General features: G+C 33.0%; 1 protein-coding gene across 5 annotated transcripts in view; it reads right to left on the minus strand.

The window, feature by feature from the left end:
* TRPC4 (transient receptor potential cation channel subfamily C member 4) overlaps positions 1-20,590 on the minus strand; it is a 212,004-nt gene that overhangs the window by 137,151 nt on the left and 54,263 nt on the right. The window lies entirely within an intron of this gene.

The raw sequence follows: 20,590 nt of genomic DNA on the forward strand, positions 1-20,590 counted from the left end.
AAATACTAAAAAGCAACACAAATGTATCTGTTTGGCAGATTACATGGTAATATATTTTGAAAAGCTAAGATACACTAAGTTAGAAGCATTAATAAAGCTGCTAATTAATGATTAATAATTAATTAATTATTTTATGGACCCAAAATATGGGGAAAATATTATGTTTCTAGATAAGAAGACCAAATATCTGAATAATGCCAATTCTCTCAAAATAAATATATGCATTTAATACTATTTCATTTAGAATCTTTTTTATATTTATTGTTTTATTTATAACTTGATAAAATTATTCTATTAGTTAATATGGAAGAATATATATCCAAGAATTGCAAAAATGGAGACTATCATGCAAGAATATAGCAAGAAATCTAAATCAGATGAATATAATTTTGACCATATATGAGAACTTCATATACGAAAAGTAGAACTGGGATTTCTATTAAATTGTAAAAAGCAGTTCATTTATTAACCAGAACTAAAACAATTTTCTACCCAAAAAACTAATCAAAATTAGCTATTTCATCTCATCATAATAAATTTGAGATGGAATAAATGTGTAAAAAAAAAGCAAGAAAATTTTAGTAAAAGAGTTAAGAAAAAATTAGTTGTATAGTTCAGGGTTGGGGAGAACTCTTAAGGCAAGGTTCAAAACACAGAACAGAAAATTACATAGTTTATTATATAATTCTTAAGTAGAATATCCAAAGATACCATAAATAAAATCATAAAATAAAGTAATAAACTACAGCAAAACACATTTCAGCATGTAAAACATGCTTAATATTTATATCAAGAAAAGAACCTATAAGTTGGAAATAAAATTACAAACAACTGAATGGACAGTTATAAACAAATGTGTCATAGAAGAAAATAAAAAATTCAGAAACATTGGATAATTTTGCTCATTAATAAGCAGGGAAAGACAAATTAAAATAATAATAAACTATAATACATTTGTCCATTATATTGTCAAATTTATGGAGCTATAAAGACAGGCTCCCTCATTCATCAAAAGCTAGAAGAATGTGCATTATAACATCCTTGCTGGAAAGTATCTGATGCTTACATAAATTCTGAGAACCACAGTCTCATTTCTGTGAACACTTCCTACCGAGAAGCAGGCACCGTGCGAATAATTTCATCATTGTTTGTAGTGATAGAAATTTGGGTATCACCTGTACCATTTTTCAAAACAGAAAAGGTTGAACAAATTGTGGCGTATCCCTAAAATAAAACGTTATGATGCGATTGAATATCTGAATTAGAATGAACGCTGCATATATCAATCTGGAGGAATATCCCTGAAGTTTAATTTTGTCCTGTTGGAGAGTGGTAGCATAGTTATTTACATAAAGGACCCTTATTTGAGGTTCTTTAAACATCAGTTGAGAATTTGTTCAAAATCAGACACTGTACTTAGTATAACGTAATTATATCTTAACTGCTTTATATGATGAACAAAGACCTCTATAATCAGGCCCACCATGTGCATTAAGGTCTACTTTTACCCCTCTTGACATGCATCCTATGGCCTATTCATTCCAGAAACAAGCATTTCATTCATAGTTTTCTTCTTGGCTCATGCCTCTTCCTTCCCACTTATCCAATTCTACCAAACATTCAGAACCCAACTCAAATCTTATCATTGCTGTGATACCCTTTAAAAACACTGGACTGTTATTAAGCTGCCCTTTTCTCTTCAAATGGAGGCAGGGGAAAGGCAAGGGTTTTGTTTTGTTTTGTTTGTTGTTTAACAATTAGAGAGAAATATTCATTTTCAGAAAAAAAAGAGTTTGTGAGAGAAGTGAGGAAGGAGAGTGCGTATTACACTGTCTTGATTATCTTATCCCCATTCAAGGGCTCTCATACAAAATACTTATAATTTTACTCAAACTTGGGTCAGTGATATAAGTATGAATAACATATTAATTACTATTTTTACTTTTAAAAATTGCATTTTAGATTGCATTAGCTAAATATTTTTACTGTAAGCCTACTTAAAATCTACTTTGAATTAAAAATACCAGCAAATAGATGTAGTTGGTATTGATTTGATTAGGTGTTATGAGGCACATAGTAAATACAATTCTACAATAACTTGCATGACAAATTAATTTATAACTATGATACACACTTGAATCAACTAAACAAAGATCTGCCAAAATCATTTCACATCATTGACACTTAATACAAATATGTTTGGAGTCTGATGACAGTGACACAAGCAATAACTACCACATATTAGGCACTTGACATGTGTCATGCCCATGATGAGAGCTTTGAATGCCTTAGTTAGCCCTCAAACTCATTTTAGTTAATCCTCAAAATTATTTTTGGAAGTAGGTGTTATTATTTTATTTTTATAAATGAGGAAAATGGTCCATTAGAGAATTGAAGTAGCTTGCCCATGGTCACAGAGAAATCCATGCAGTTGGACTCCAGAGTCTAAATTCTTAATCAATAGACTATATGTTTTGTATGGAAGGTAGCTGTGAGATCCTGGAAATAGCTCAGGCATCAAAGGTAAGAAGAAATACTATTGACTGGTGTCAGATGGGTACTAGATTTATCAGGGTGATAGGTGGGAGGGAGGTTGTGGGGCAGGGTGAAAAAAGGTGAACGGATTAAGAAGTACAAATCGGTAGTTACAAAATAGTCATGGAGATGTAAAGTAAAGCACAGGGAATATAGTCAATAATATGGTAATAACTATGTACAGTGTCAGGTGGGTGCTAGACTAGTCAGGGGGATCACTTCTTAAATTATACAAATGTCTAACCACTATTCTGTACACCTGAAATTAATATAAAATAATGACTGTCAACCATAATTAAAAAATTAAAAAGAGGGGTAAAAAAATGAAGGTGAATAAGAGGTAAATTTTCAGGTATAAAACAAATAAGTCATGGGGATGTGATGTACTGCATAGGCAATATAGTTAATAATATTGTGACAGTGTGGTACGGTGGCAGATGGTTGCTGAACTTATCATAGTGATCACTTCTTTAGGTATATAAATGCTGAATAACTATGTGTACCCCTGAAACTAATGCTATATTGTATGTTAGCTATATTTCAATAAAACTTTTTTTTTGTAAAGTAAGAAGAAATACATTAAATCCTGCCTTAGTCATGTTTAATTGTATGAAAATGACAGTCAGATAAGTTCTCTGCTTTTCGATTTTCCCATTTTAAAATGTGGACATGTATTCAAGATATTTCTCATTGTGGAATAAGAACTGGACAAATAAGTGAAATAAGTCAGACAGAAAAAGCAGAGAACCATATGATTTCACTGATGTGTGTTATATAAACCAAAAACAACAAAAGAACAAGACAAACAAATGAGAAACAAAAACTCATAGACACAGACAATAGTTTAGTGGTTACCAGAGGGTAAGGGGGGTGGGGGGTGGGAGATCAGGGTAAGGGGGATCAAATATATGGTGATGGAAGGAGAACTGACTCTGGGTGGTGAACACACAATGGGATTTATATATGATGTGATACAGAATTGTACACCTGAAATCTATGTAATTTTACTAACAATTGTCACCCCAATAAATTAAAAAAAAAAAAAAAAAAGGAACTGGAAAAATATATATCCAAAGCCTCAAAAGGTTAATTATTACATGGTTGTGTTGAAGACTAAATGTGAAAGTATGTTATAATATTTAAATCCTAAATCACAGGAAGGTACTAGGGTTACGTGACAAGCCTAAGATTGTCAGAAGAAAGAGGAGAAAACTATCTTGTTTAGTTTTGCCAGATTCATCTCTTACTCCTCACATAAACATATGAGAAAGGTAGAACAATAATTTCCTCCTGGCCAGCCAGTTTCGCAAGTGTAGATATCAAAGTTTGGAAGTATACTTTTCATTACTGAAAATTTAAGCTATATATATATCTCCTAAAATGGCATGTACCATTTATTGTGTATTGCTATAGATATGTCATAAATCACAACTATTAAATATTATTTGCATTTTGGATGAAGAACTGGAAACATCTATTTCAACACCTAAGGGTTATCAAGCAAACAGCACTTTAAATCACCACCAGTTGGGTTAGGTTTAGTCACTAAAATAGAGAAATATTACTAACTCTCAGATTGTTTAGTTCACAGACATAACTTTTATTTTAAAAACTACCTCTCTTTATATCTGTTACATTGAAGGAGAATCTCTTAAATGATATCTAAGTGAAATTTTTTATTTGTTGAAATGTAGCTAATGGGCCAAGTTTATAGTTAATTTTTGTAAGAATTATACATTAATTCTTATCAGTGATCCTATTTTTGATTTCACTTGACAGTGTTGATCACTGCCGCCTTTTGGGAAGTCACCAGTCCTTTGACTTCCATGACTCTGTTTTCTGTGGGTGGTAGTATATGGGCTCAGCTATTGGCTGTCTCACTAACCATTTGTAACTTTGGAAACACTTAACCCTCCTAAACTTCAATTTTCTCATCTGTAAAATGGAAATAATGATAGCTTTTACCTCATGGGGTTCTTTTCTGGATTAAAAGTCATGATGAATATCAAAGTGTTTTGTGCATATTTGCTAAAACATAATCTATTATGATTATTATCATTATCACTATCACTATCATCATTTTCTCTGGTTGCTCATTTTTAGTCTCACTGGGGCCCATTCTCCTATGTATTCATCCTTTGAACACTGTTCCTTCCTAGGGATCAAACTTAAGCCCAGTGTTCTTCTCATTTTACATACATGTCCTCCCTACACATTAGCTTTTCTCTCCATGTTAATTATAGTCTATATGTACTAATTTTTATTCTTCCAGCCATTCAATAATTCTTTTGAGCACCTATTTTATAGCAGTCACTCTTCAGTTTGGTACTATAGTAATGAACAAAACAGACAGAATCCTTGCCTTTATTCAACTTACATTCTAGAAAGAGAAGAGAAGAGATACAACATGAATGATCAAGTGGATGAATGAATGAATGTCAAATGATAAAGGCCATACAGAAAATTACAATGGAGTAAGAGGAAATAAAGGAAGTTTGTTGCCCTGTATAGGCATGACAGGAAAGTCTTACTGATGTGCTCACATTTGAAGAGATAGTTGAAAAAAGTTAAGGAGCAAGCTAAGCTTATATCTAAGGGCAGAGCATTCCTGGAAGAGGAAACAGCAAGGGCAAAGATCCTGAGGCATGAGCATCATTAGAGTGTTTGACCAATTTGATGGGAGTACAGTTTGCAATAAGAAGAGTAAGTAGAAGACAAGGTTTTTAAAAAGTAGCAAGTCAGGGACAGCAGATGAATTTTAATCCATTTTAAGGACTCTGGCTTTTACTTCTAGAGAGATTAAAAAGCCTTTGGCGCATTTCAAGCAGAGGAGGGGTACTATCTGATCACCTTTAACAGGACCAAGCTGGCTATTGTGTTGAAAATAGACTAAGGCTAACAGAGATGGAAGCAGGGAAAACTAATAATAATAATAAAGTAACACTTGCAATATTTAAGGCAAGAGATCTAGAAGGCTGAAACAAATTGCAGTGGAGGGTTGGAAAAGTTGTCCAATACTTGATATATTATAAAGAAGCCAACGGAATTTGCTTATGGGTTGACTATTGGATGTGAAATATAATATCACAAAGAGAAATCAGTGATGCTAAACACACTGGCTTAGACAGATGGAGAACATCCTGCAAGAGGAAATTTTGGAATGCAATGAAGATTAGGAGATAGCTTTTCAATGTTAAATTTGAGATATGGAAAATCTGGAGATATTCATTTGAGAGTCATCAGCATTCAAATAGTTTAAAGTCATAAGCCTGGATGTCAGTTAGCAAGTGAAAAGTGAATATAGGTGGAAAAAAGAAGTTAGAAATTTGAACCCTCTGACATTTTACATTTTAGAGGTTGAGAAGATGAAGAAGAACCAGTAAAGGTATTGAGAAATACAAGGAGAATATGAAATCCTGGAATACTAAGGTACATATTTAGGCAAGTTGTAGCTATGGTGGTTGAAGCATATAAAAGTTGTCTCATGATTGATTCTATTTTCTTAGTAAAATAGGAAACAAAGCTATCACCCGAGGAAGAGAAAGGGAGAGGAGTTGTAGACTTGTTGGGTGTTTGAAGAAAGAGAGAGAAAAATGAACTTATCATCTGGGAAAGTAAGAGAGTATATGTACCCAGGAAATGTAGTAGGCTTGCTAGGCACCACAAAGTACCCACTTGAAATTAGTGATCAAACATTTAGAGTGAAAGTAGTTGAAACTGTTATGTTTTTCTTAACCTTCTCTCGATAACTGAGTCCAGGCTAAATCAGAATTTACCAGATAATATTATTAATACAAAGAGAGTGAGAAAAACTTCTCTATGGATGAGAGGCACGAATGATAGACTATTGAATTTTAATCAAGGAAGTAATATCATGAGAAGTGAGGACTTAGGAAAAGGTTAGTGTATGGGGACTAGGTGGATTGAGCAGGAAAGAAATTGTTTCCTTGGAGGTAGTATAATTAATGATAATAACAATTATTGCTATGGCCATGGGAGTAGGTGGATGAGGTAAGGTGGAGTTAAAGATAACTGTTTGGGAAGAAGGAACATAGGTTAAGAGAAACCAGTGTAACTCTAGGATTATACATGTGTGTAACCAGAGAGTTTGGACAAGACCATTGTTGAGGAGTGTGACCACAAATCTGAGGTCAAAATCTTTAAGCAAAGAGAATACAGTATAGAATACTACAACTGTGGTGGAGCGGTTAGAAAGCAAGAGTGGACAATGATATAAAGGAGCCGGTGAGGAACAAGGCCCAGTGGTGTGATGGGTGCTGCAAGAGAGACTCAGATTTCAGTTAGAAACGAAGGGGCCGATGGACACTTGTCTTATTAGGGAGACCACCTCAGGGATGATGTAGATACCCGATCACTGCACTGAATACCTGAAGCTGAAGCTGAACAATAATGAATGTCAACTACAATTTTATATATATATCTTTTTTTTTTTTTCCCCCCCACAAGAAGTGGAGCACAGCATTAGGAATGGAGACAGTGGAAATGTAATGGCTGTATGTGATGTCAGAGGAGCAGTAGATTGGGGGAGGGGGGGTTATCACTGGGTGAGGGATATAAATGATAAATGTCTATTACATTCTTTTGTATACCTGAAACTACTGAAAATAAAGAAATAAATTAAAAACAAAACGAAGGGGCTTGCGATAATGTTTTATATTTTCCCCTTGAAACTCCTGCACATACTATGTTAGATATATCCTAGACAATTTACATTTTTGTTACTGCTGAATATGTTCTTTTTTATAAGTATATATTATATTAGTTTGTATAATTACATATTCATATATAATCACAAGTTCTAATTTGTTGAAGCTAGAGTTAATAATGTATAAACCAACTTCCATTACTGTCTAAAATGCATTTGAGTCTTCTATATTAATATTTTATAGAATGACTTTCATAAACTTTGCAATTAATTATAATTTGCAGATTACATTTTGTTTTTATGTAGACAAATTATCTGAGTACATTTTTTATCTCTTCTAGTGTTTATAGCTTTTATTTTTACTTACTGTTGTTCACTCTAGTAGAGTGCTATATGGAAGGAAAAATAATGAGAATCCTGATATTCACAAGAATGTTTGCAATATTTATTCAGAGTGATATAAGATATAGGTTTGGGGTAGATTTTCTTAAACAAGTTAAGGAAAATTTTTTGTCTATTTCATTCCTGGTTTGCTAAGGTTTTTTTTCCCCTATGTGGATGGATATAGATTTTATCAAATGTATTTTTTCAAATCTAGTGATATATATTTCCTTTTACTTTACTTATTAAGATATGAGTTACATTGATTTTTCTAATATATTACTTAAATTTTTGCATTTACATTTTTGATAGGCCGTAATCTTCCCTTCTCATACCGTCCTCTTCTAATTTTGATGCCAAGATTATACTAGTTTCATAAAACTAGAAATGTTTGTGAAAGATTAGAATAATATGCTCCTTTAATGGTAGGGCACACCTGTGTTTTTCTTCCCCCATCATTATAGCTTAACTATATTACCTCATTTGGTCTACAATTTATTTGAAATATTTTTCCAGGTTTTAGTTATTGTGTAAGTTTTTATTATAAAGATTGTTAATGATAATTTCATCTCAGTAATAAAATCTATCAGTCTTTTTTCCCCCATCATTGCTCAGAATAGCCCCAAGCACCAATTCATTAAAATAAGTCACCAATCTATGATAATAAATGCCATGCATATCAGATTTTGTATAGGTTAAATATCTGCTTTACTTTTAAGCTCAGAAAGTCTTGCCCACATATAAACCCCTAGCTTTTGAAAGAGATTTAGTATTCACATCATATTTTAAATTAATTACAACATTATTTATTTACCATGTTTTCCCCAAAATAAGACCGGGTCTTATATTAATTTTTTCTCCAAAAGACTCATTAGGGCTTCTGTTCAGTGGATGTCATCCTGAAAAATCATGCTAGCACTTATTTTCCAGTTAGGTTTTATTTTCGAGGAAACACGGTAATCTATGTAGAATTCAGTTGTTATTTGATATTTGTTTACCCCTTGATAGACTTTCAGTCTTTTAAATACCATTGTGGTGATCATACAGTATTTTAATTAAAATTGTACTATAATTTACTTAATCACCTCCATTTTGAATACATGAAAGAATGAGTGATTAAGTATGAATGCTGTTTTTTCTTTGGTTTTGTTTTCACTAAACATTGCTAAATTGCTTTTCCTAAAGGATTCAGTTCCAGCAAAAATAAAGATTTTCACTATGGAGTATAAAATATTCAAGGTTGCATAATTTGTTGATTTATTATTCAGTGTTAAATAGAATTATTTTTATCAATTTTTGTCATGATTTGTAAATTTCTCGTTTCTATATACCTTTGACTTTATTTTAAATACACAAAAAATACGTATTATTAAATTATTACAGAGATAATCTTGAAATAAGTGAAATCTTTCAGAGGTTAAAAATCACTCCAAGGTTAATCATTCTTTTTTCTCTGATAATATTTATATATATGTATATATATATATACATATATATAAATATTACATATATATATAAATTTGGAGTGTGCTCTATATTTTTGTAAACAATTACAGGCTCTTATGGAAATATTGAAATTGCTGCAAGGAAGTCTGCATGCTTTAGATGGAACTTCAACTTTTGAAAATGTGGTGAAGATTCTCAGAACGTTATATGTCACTTACAATCCCACACAGCATCGGGGTACAATAGAGGCAAAATATGTACATATTCCTAGAAAATTTCATAACAAAGATATTAATAATCTTGTTTTCCTTCTGATAATGATCTAAGTCAGAATGGTTACGTTAACTAAAGTCCGTAAGCTCTTTGATGGTCAATTTTATCTTGTCAGAGTGTTCTTTTTGTGATGAATTTTCACAAGTGATGATGATGGGGATTTTTAATTTTCTGTATTTATCCATCTACCATCTATTTGACAAACTGTTACTTAATACCTCGGATGTACATCATATTATGTAGAAAGAAACAAGACTAAGATTTGATTTGGTTTGGAGAGTAATTTATGCCTAAGGAATAGACTGATATTTATAAGTATGAGAGGAAAGTGAACCTACAAACACCATCACAGTACGACAGATTCAAAAATGATTTACATGCACAGCTAGTAAGAGTTTTTATATTTATAAGTGGGTTATCACATAAAGGAACCAACTAAAGGGAAAAAACTTTATTAAGAAGAATTAACAAATTAAAGTAAATGATGGTAGCAATATGATCTATCAGTATCATAGGATGTACTTACTGTATTGTTAAGTATGGAGGAAAGGCGAGGCCACAAAAACTTAGTCTTTCAGAATTAAAAATACAGCTACAAAACTATGGCGTGTGACTGAAATAACTTGTTTTTCAAAACTTCTCCTCAGAGACTACATAAAAATAACTGAAATAACACTTAGAAACATTCTAGGAATTGACAGTGTGAAGCTAATGAGAAAAGACGTGATAAGTCATATCATCCATGCAGCAGGCTTTCTAGGCAAAAGAACAGAGCTGGACACCCCTCCTCTTCCTAATGGAATGGTGGTTTTATTCTGGCTACAGCTAAAGAAAATATCACCTAGGTTTTTGACTGGATGCTGAGAAATGCACGTGAGAAGGGAAATCATTTTTGTTCTTTCCTCTGTTTAGTTAATTTAGCAGTAAACTTGAATCTTCAAATACAAGAATAAAATACTTCAGTAATTTATGAGTTCTGTAACAAGCAGCTAAGAGATTTCTTAACCTCTATTTTAATGTGTCAAAAATATATAGCAGGATAGGTGGAGGGACAACATTCTACTAGAAGAAAACATTGGGGATTAATTCATCATCTTTCCTGCCCCAGATAAAGTCTCAGGGAAAATCCAAACAAATTCCCACTACAGCACTAGCTATAGAATGAAAAATGACTTTCCTCTGCTCTTTGATGTTCAGATCAGATTTGTAATAAATGGAATGTATTAGCATTATAGTAATCTTAAAACATCATTTTTATCATTTTGCTATATAATTAAATAAAGAAGAAATCCAAAAATGTGTAAATCATGGTGGTTTATAAATTTTTTTCGCTTTTTTTTGGAAACTTTAAATCTGAATTAGGTGACCTATGAAAGACGTATTTCTACCAGTTAATAAAATCATATAATAATGGACAAATTTTATGGAAACTTGTGACTTTATGGTGCCTTAACAAAACCTATGCTAATATTGCAGAATACAAAAACTATAAACTACTGAAAAATAAAGAAAAAGTATAACGTATGTGATTATTATTTTCAAGTTCATGCCAGATGTTTAAAACCAATACACGATTTTTTTTTTAAGGCATCAAATATTCATCAGGTAGCAGGCTTTTCCTTAAGGGTGATCCAAACAACCTTGATCTGCTTTACCTCATCTATTAAAAGAGACAGTGTGACTTAGGCGAGCAGATATCCTGCATTTATTCTGACAGTGTTGAATTTTAAAGTCCTGTCTCTTCTGAAAACATAACCCCTAAAATATCCCTGTGGGAATGTGTTTATTCTTTTAGAGGTCATCTTCAATAATTTTCCTTTATCATATTTTTTCTTTTTCTTTCTCTTTATTCAGAGTCAAACTACATCTTATTTGCTAATTAATAACATGTTTAGATTATAGTGATTTAGACTTCACTGTAGACTTATAAGCCTGGTCCATTTCCAGTCTCCTGACATTTAGATACCTCTGAGGTAAAACTATTCAAGCTCCCTGGCTCCATTCAACCTCTCATAGATACACAACACTCCCAACCATTATTTGGGTATCGAGAAGTCTTTCCTCTGAGTTTTCATCACCAGAATTCAACAAATTTGTCCACAGTGGTCGTCATCAGCATATCTGAAACCCAATCATAACTTAGAAGCATGACGCAAATATGAATCTTTAGACATACATCAAATTATCATACTTGGTTCTGAAATGAATGATAATGATGCTAATAATAACAATATTAAATCAGATGTAAATACACTAGGCACCTTTTATGAAATATTTTAAATTTTGAATTCTTACAATAATTGTGTGAGGTACCATTTACCCTTGTTCTGTTTCAAGTTAAATAACACCATTGGGTCACAAAAGTAGCATTGAGTGGAGCTAGGACTTGAATTTATATCTGTCTGATTCCAAACCTGATCCTTTTCTACCATGAAACATTTCCTCTTATGTGAAACTAAGCCTTAAAATTTTATATTTATATTTTTTTCCTTGTTCCACAAAATTTTAAGGCTGGAACTAACGTGATGTTTATGACAAATATTTCTATTTGATTCTAGACAAAAACTGAATTTTAAGGCTGGCTCAAGAACAAATAACTTCAGTAATCTCCAGGCAAGTTTTCTGAACTTCTCTAAGCTTCACTTCCCTCATATCTGTATAAGGTGATAGTTCCAGGAGTCAGTGTGTGTTTGGGAATGGAGAGGTGGTGAAGGTGATAGCAAAATGCTCCTTAATTCTCTCTGATTTCAAAGTTACATATTGAATTCCTATTTTTCAATTGAGTAATTGAGTGAAACAGGCAGCCTAGTTAATGGTTAAGCAGAACACAGTATAATGACATAAACTTCATCCAAAACATGTGCTTCTAGAAGATAAGACTTAATGAACACTACCTGTAAGTCAGGCATTAAATTTAGGCTAAAAAGCACTAAAATAGAGTACATTTGAAGTGTATTTTGCTAAGGCTGCTAATTTAAGGTCAGGCAAAGAATCAAAACTCCTCAGATGATAAAAGATTAATGAACTCTGATATTCTAGGATGAAGTCTGTAAGGGAAGCAGGCATTAGCAATATGTAATTTATCAAGTAATTTATTTTTATTTTAAGCATTTCATTGATAAAGCTAATAGTTATATGTATGCAAAGCAATTTCATATTGATTCCATTTAGAGTGAAAAGTATTTATCACATTATTGTACACACACAAAAAAATCATTTAATATACAAATATATTTCCCCAAACACACTGAATGCTATTCTTTATACACTTTTACCATCTTCATAGAAACACGATGGTACTGGTCTCTTTCTTCTTTTATTGATATTGAGTTTCTTCAAATTTTGTGCCCTGTTGAATCTAACATTAATATTTCTCAGACCTTAGACACTATACACATTCCCACAAAAATATAGATGTAAATATAATTGGAAAATCAATACTGTATAGAAAACAAATGAGGATGCATATTATATGTTATTACTTTTATTTATCTTAAAGCTGCAATTTATTTCTAGATCAGATACCTTGAGGTCAAGGGCTCCTTTGTGATCATATTTTAACAATATTTTGGTCACAGTAGTTAGCCAAGAAGATTATAAAGATAATAAAGAGAAGAAATGAGGAAATACATGATTCCTTTATTGAAACGTTGCTTATGCAACCCATTCCCCTAACTTTCCTGTCTGTCTCTCTATCTTGACTTGTTCTTGCTGCTCCGCTACAGTGGAGTTGGAAAGGAGTAGAAACAGAGATTCTACATCAAGAATAATATCTTGTTTCTATATGTGTGATTGTACCAGGTTATCTGATAGAATCTCTTCCAAACCTAAGAAACTATCTCTGATTTTAAGAAAAGCAGTTCAATTTTCAATTACTTTTATTATAAAGGGATGTGCGTACATGTACAAATGTGTGTGTTTGTGCATATGTATGTTTGTGTGTATTAAGAAACAAGGCAGCTATGAAGAAAAAGTAAGTTTGGGTAAGATTCATTTTATAACATAAGGAAGAGAAAAATTACTAATAGACCTCAGCAAGAATTTATGGGATCTCTAGACCCTTTTATTAAATTTAGTCAACAATTATCGAACACATGCCATGCATTAGCAACTCTTTTGGGTATATATAGGAGAAGGAAAGGAAACTAATATTTATTGAAGAGATGAGAGCTGCTTTTTATTGTATATAAGTAACAGGATGTTAACAGGATTAAATTTCTACAGGTACTAGTTGCAGTAGATGAGAGATTCCAGAGTTCAAAACTCTTGAATTCCTCATACAGAAGTCCCTGATCTACTTCAATAATACAAAGGATGGAGACATTGGAGATAGCTGATATATTGTTCGAGGAAGATTTCATTGTAGAAAAGTGAAGTTGGGCTGGGAGTTACCTCTGATTCCATCCCCCAAAAGGAAGTGAGAGATCATTGCCTACCTAGTTACCTCAAATCAAGCATGGGTGCTTTAATGGGACCACTGTGGGACCCAGAAGGCTCTCACAGGAGTTGGTAACTCCATGCTTAATATATGACTAGTATGCTCTTTTACTTTAAACCCCTCTCTCCCATGTCTCCCCTCCCAAAATCACACACACACACACACACACACACACACACACACACTTAGTATACTAAGGGAAAATGAGAACACTGAGTTGGGCTACTATGTCTATAACCTAAGAGTGAAAGGTAAATATGTCCAAGGCCTGTAAGGACCACCCCGACAAATACATTTTAAAGGGAGTATATAGAAAGGCATTCATAATTGAAGTTTTACTATGAGTGAAGTCTATTTCTGTGTAAATGCATACATTAGTAAGATACACACAAATGTGTGCATATATATATGTGTGTGTATTCCAAGAGGTATGAAGAGATGTACAGCGAAGAGGAGTTATATTTAATTCCATCAAGATTTCATAATTTATCTTACACATAAGTGATGAAAAAGATTTGTGTTGTCTGCAAAATAACCTTAAATAACCTTCTCCAGTCTGGGAGGCAGGGTCTGTCTCTAGAGTCTCAGCTACCAGGTCTCAGTTCAAAACCAACTTGGTCAGGTCCAACCAAAGGATAACACTGAATGTGCATTGCTTAACCTGTAATCTTCTGCACTCTTGTTCCTGTGTTCTACCCACCTCTCTCTTCCTAGCAGTTTCTCAATGTGCCAGCAGTGTATCCTTCTCACTACCACTCCCTTCCTACTACCATCTAGGAGAAACTGAGGAAATTGGATAACCAGTTTTGTTAAATCAGCAATTTTAAATCACTTAAGATGTGGCGAGGTGCCTCTGTCTAAAGGAATTTCAGGATGTTCCAATGGAGTCAAGGAAGTGCAGAGACCTTTCTATGCTGCTCCAGGACCAACTTTTAGTCCTTGGTTACAGCAACTTCAGAAGAGATTGCTGAACATCTGATGCCTAAAGTAACCGAGAACTTTGGCAAAGATCATGAAAACAAGGATTTATACTCAACTCTCCCTGGGGCAATTTATTTAATTTCATGGGCTTCAATTTCCTTATCTTTAATGGTTAGGAGTAACTGGGAGGAATCAATTAAATAAATGTAAAAATACATACTGGGCAATCAAAATAAATAAAAAAGATTTGTTGCAGTCCCTACTTCTATACTCATGAATACATTTCTCAGTGGACTCCTATTATGTAGTAGTGACTGCTGAGACAAATGTTGAGCAAATATTCTAAGGCTGTTTTTGAGGTCAACAAGAATGAACTCTGCAATTCATTAGCAGAGTCTACACAGGTTGCTGGAGGGGAGAAAGACAGTTTAAGTCCTTAGTTACAGATGATGGCTTTGAGCAAGTTAATTTCTCTTCACAAAATGGCAATAATGAAAGAACTTACCACAAAGGTTGTTATGAGGCTAAAACGAGATAACGATGTAGAATGGTCTCAAGAGAAGATCTGGTACATTGTAATACTCAATTATGGTTCACAATTTTTATTATCCCGTGAACTACAATTGCTATGGTAGAAAGTAATAGAAACTTATAACGTATATCAAACAATTTGTTTTTTCAAATTATGTATTGTTTTTGAAGAAAATTATTCCAATATACTGCTAATTGAGGAGTCTCTGATATTTTGGACAGTGGGAAACACACATAATAAAAAATCTAAATAAACTTTGAAATAATTATTTCTAATTTATACTCATTCATCATGATATCATTGTATTAAAATTTTACATTTATCTGATGTTACTAGTGTTGCTTAACAATTAAGCCTGTTTCTCCAATTCAAACAAATCTTTCACTATACTTCCACTAGATTCCAGAAGGAATGTTACAGTTAGGTTACACATATGAGGGGGTGAGGATAGTGCAAAGTTAAACCCACTTCATTTACCCATCATGCTCTCATTTAAGGGAAAGGAGGTTATGCATCCAGTTGATAGATTGGCAACTTTTACTTACCAAAAACCACTCCCTCCTTTTGGGTGGGTGTGAACATTCTCTCAGAAAGCTACATTCTATGTTGGCTTAAAACTCACAGTTTGGAATTATTGTTAAGTGTTTCTAATACATGATTCAAACAATAATAACTTGGAACATCGACATAGCTAAAACTTAATCGATCCAGAAAATTATTGCATACAGAATAAGCGTAGCATTGAAAATGAGAGCACTCTTTCTTTCTACATGCTTGAAAAAATTGATACTTGAAAAACAACATTTAAAATTCTATACTTCAAAAATCCTCAATTTCTTGTGTTTCAGATGTTAAAGCAATTAAATTTTACTTTTCTTGACTCTAATCAGAGAATAAGCAAATATATAGTAGGCTGAAAGAAAACGGCATTTTGAAAAGAGTTACAAGACATTCTAATCATAATATGCATTTTGTAATATTCCCAATTATATTAACACCTTATCTTTTCAATTAATTAAAATTATTAAATGACTCACTGTTATTTCTTAATGATTAATTTTTCAAAGTGTTATAATTAAGGAAATTCAATTGATATATTGCTTACTGAGACATTATGTTATTATTTTAGTTTTAATCACAAGATGTATAATGGATTGGAGAGATTTATCAAATATAACCCCAAAAAAGCTTTCCACCAAAGCCCACATTTGAAAGATTAATTTCACTCTCTCTTATTTTAACATAAACTCATTCTTCAAAATAGCACTAACACATCGCAATGCATTTGTTTTGAGGAATGTTTAGCCTTATCAATGCACATATGCATTTTTAGTTAAATTAAAATTAGTAACTATAGAATGCTCAGATGGGATCAAGGTAGGGGGACTTACATATACTGAACTTTCTTAGTGCTAGCCACTGTAGTGTGTTAACTATTTAATCTTGAATCTCCCTGGGGAGCAGGGACTATGACCCACTTCTTATTTATGAGAAAGTCAAGGCTCAAAAGACTAAATGCTTTGCCTGCCTGAGATTATAAAACAGGATTTATATACACATTTTTCTCTCAAGTGTTTTCACTTTATCTTATTCCTTTAATTCTCAAAGAAGGGAAAAAATATAATAAATATATTAGTGGAATTGGGCAACTCTCAAACATTAAGCACCATTTAATCATTAGCATTTAAGAGAATTAATTGAAATCTCTTAAAAGCTAGGATAGTATAGTATAGTTCAACACACCTAATGTAAAATGTACAACTATACGTATTGCATAACTTTCAACATCCTCTAAGGCAGCTATTCTCAGTTCTGTTTCCACCAACAGCAGTAGTATCACCTCGGTACTTGTTAGAAAGATAAGTTTGTAGGGCCCCATTCCAGACCTGCTGTGTCAGAGACTTGTGTGATGGAACAGAGCAATCTGTGGTTTAACAAGCCCTCCCCGTGAGTCTCATGATAGTGAAGACTGAGAACCACTATCTAAGTGAAAAACAGAAAAGAAAGTTCTGTTTCTGATAAACACTTATTGAAGTAACTAAAATCGAAATTGGATCTGGCCTTAGAAGACCTCAAAGAAAGGTCGGCTGGAATAATTAAAAGTCATGTAACCAATCAATTGACTGAAAAGAGGGATAATAAGTCACTCTCAGTTATTTCCTACAGAGAAATAAGGTACTAAAAAGGTTAAAGAAAAGCTCAATAAAATCATCAAAGAATGTCAGAGTAATGATTCTAGCAAGGCAGCAGTCCCAGTAAAAATACATAATGTTCCATTTTCCTGCTTGGAGTAAAGAACCACATGTTCTCTATGCTGTCTACTACATGAAAGACATGAAATATTTCTTTTTCCTTTTTTTACAGTAAAAGTAAAACACTAAGAACTTAATACCCTGATTTATGAAGGTCTATGTTACATATGGAAGGAAATATTTAATGATCAATGCCCAATTGGCAAAGCTTAAATATCTTCATTAGATGCTGCATTGAGAAAAATATTTTAATATACTAATAATCACAAACATTTAAACAATATATAATGGCAAGAAGAGAAAATGCCAGAGTGATAGGAAGATAAATTATTTTACTTGCTTCCGTGTCCTCACTGTCATTTATATATCAATCCCAGACCCCTTTCTTAAAGCCAGAATTTCTAGTTTCCTCCTAGATGTCAGTTTCAATAAATTGAAAACAGAGTATATCCAATTAGGTCTCATCAACGTTTTCTCATAACACCTATCTCAGCTAATGGAGTTAAATTTCCCCACCTACAAACCCTGGGAAATATTCTTCTTCCTTTTCCTTCAGGCCCTTCTCGGGATCCCTCATGCCCTCTACCCAGTAATGTTTTGTATTTCCAAATCCAGTCCATTTAAATTCATAATTACCTGAGGATTTATTTCTTTCATTTTTTCCATTGTGATCACTTTTATTTATAGTCCCGTGCTATTTTTCCCTTCTCTCATCACAACTAGACGTTCAGACTCTAGAGAACAGGAACAATGTCCCCTCCTCAGTGTCCATCCTAAGGCCTGGCACAGTAAATATCCTCAGGTTGTCCCCTGGTGAATGTGCTGGGTAAGTACACTAATCTGAAATCTCTTTTGATTTCAGGATGCCTTCAAACACTGCATCTTTTTCCAGAGAAAGAAATTACTATGTGAAAAACTTGTAAAAGAAGAATACATATTCTGATCTACATTTATCACATTTTAAGTTCTAAATAAGTGTTCTAATAATCAGATTTGTATGTTTTTTATACGAGAATCCTCTTTCTTGATTTATTTTAAGACAAGTTATGTTTATCTTGTCCACTTGGATATTATTGTTTTCAGGTTTTAACACTTGGCTTCAATGAAGTCAACAAAATCAATGGCAATGTGTCCCAGAGTTTTTAGGGGATACCCATGAAACGGAAAATTAGGCAAATTATAATACTAACCAAAATGCTTTCAACAATTATAAGAATCATATAAGGAATTACAGTTTATGAGAGAAAGAATTCTTGTCTAGATCATATTTGCTACCGACAACACCCTGATTTATGGAAACTTATTCTAGAAGATTTAGCTGTACTTAGGAGCTGTATTATCTAAGGAAACCACAGATAAACAAAGCTCTAACTGGGGATTTGGCTGTACCCCCAAGCCCAGAAGACACCTTTTGTGTGCTGTATACTATATACTATAAACATTTCATGTTTTAACAACCCCATTTTTATTGTATAAAATACCAGGATCTCAGAGGTAGATTGAATTGGTTCTCTCAAAATTATAAAGTTAAAAAAAAAAAAAAAAGGTATAATTTTTGTTTATTCTCACTGCCTTCACTGAAGAGGAATTCTAGAATGTACAAATAGAAAGGGAAAATTCTTGGCCAGAAAGATACAAGAGAAATCTTCCAGAAACACATGACCTGGGATATTTCAGACTCTTGGCAGATTGCAAACCTTTACTGCCTTTTATTAATAATCAGGGTTCAGATCAAGTGCCTCTAAGGAGCCAGGACCTACTTGCGAGACAAGAGTTTAGCTCTAAAGTTGAATGCCTTCCAGCAAACACTCTCATAATAGCAGATATCTTCTCCAGACACCAAATTACTCGAGCCAGCACAAATGTCATTGACTAAAGAGACATTGAAATATGTGGCCAATGTTCTCTAGAAAATAGAACTAAGAAGGTTATTTAGTAATAAATGTGAAAAACACATTTAATAGCAATTTTGTTCTATAGACTTGCTGTCTAAAATTATTTAGACCACAGTCACAACATCTGCATTACAGTTGCCTATACACACATAAAACAGGAGGGTGTACAGTATAAGATCACTGTTATTAGAAACTATAAATTCTTTAGGGGTATAATTGTGGAAAGAATTTCAAAATCACAAGGTGACTGAGGAAGTAGTACTTGAACTTACACAGATAAAAACAGATTCCCGGTCACAGCCATCTAAGTGTCTCGTACTTCCACAGTGGTGAAAAATCGGGATATAACATTATATCAGTTGTTAGATATTACCATTATCTGTCCACCTCTGTCAAGGTTTGTACAAGTTTAAAAGGGGAGATGAAACAAGCAAATTTTCCTACCTATACATAGGTAACACACAGACTCCTGGATATGAAACAAACAACGAAAAGCCAGTAAAGCAACAAACAGGGAAGTATTATCATCGTGGAGTGTTGTTTTATCAAAGTTTGGATTCAGGTAAGGGGAAGAGGGTGAATGGTGGTGAAACATAAGAATGGACCAGAGAACATAGACTTCTGACAACACAGGGAGAGCTTTTCAGGAGACACCTAGCCACGAATTTCTTCTAATAATGGCAAGGATTCCAATAAAAGTCCTTCAGTAAAGCAAAGACAACAACTACTACAGCAGAGTTTGCTTTAAAAGAATGTAACATCCAACAGTCTGTCATTTGCAGAGATAGAAATTAGCACATTATCAAAGAAAGCAGAAATTGCTTGAGCTGTAATAACACACATTTCATAAGATTTTGCTTTAAAATACAAATTTTAAGCCACTGCAGTACATTCAATGTCTTTGCAATGAGTCAATTAGACTTGATGCAGGGAAGAAAAGTGTTCAGTGTGAAAGGAAAAAGGATCAAATAGACAATTTAGATACAAGTCAGTAACAACGGGAAAGATCTAGACAGACAAAAAGATTCCTTATTCACTTCTGTCTGTTTCTGATTTCTCCTCTTCCTTAGTGGTAAAAACAGGAAGATAACAGGGAAAAAAACACATCGTGTGCCACTTCTGTTTATTTTCTACTGATGACATTAAGATATAGCTGATATTTGCCATTAATAAATTTGATATTAAGTCTACAGAGCTCAGTTATTGTCCAATAATCTTTTTTTAAAAAATTTAAGTCTCAGTTTTAAAGAA

Source organism: Rhinolophus sinicus, chromosome 16 (assembly GCF_057876585.1).
Source record: "Rhinolophus sinicus isolate RSI-liver-muscle chromosome 16, RSI-T2T, whole genome shotgun sequence".
NCBI classification, from domain to species: domain Eukaryota; kingdom Metazoa; phylum Chordata; class Mammalia; order Chiroptera; family Rhinolophidae; genus Rhinolophus; species Rhinolophus sinicus.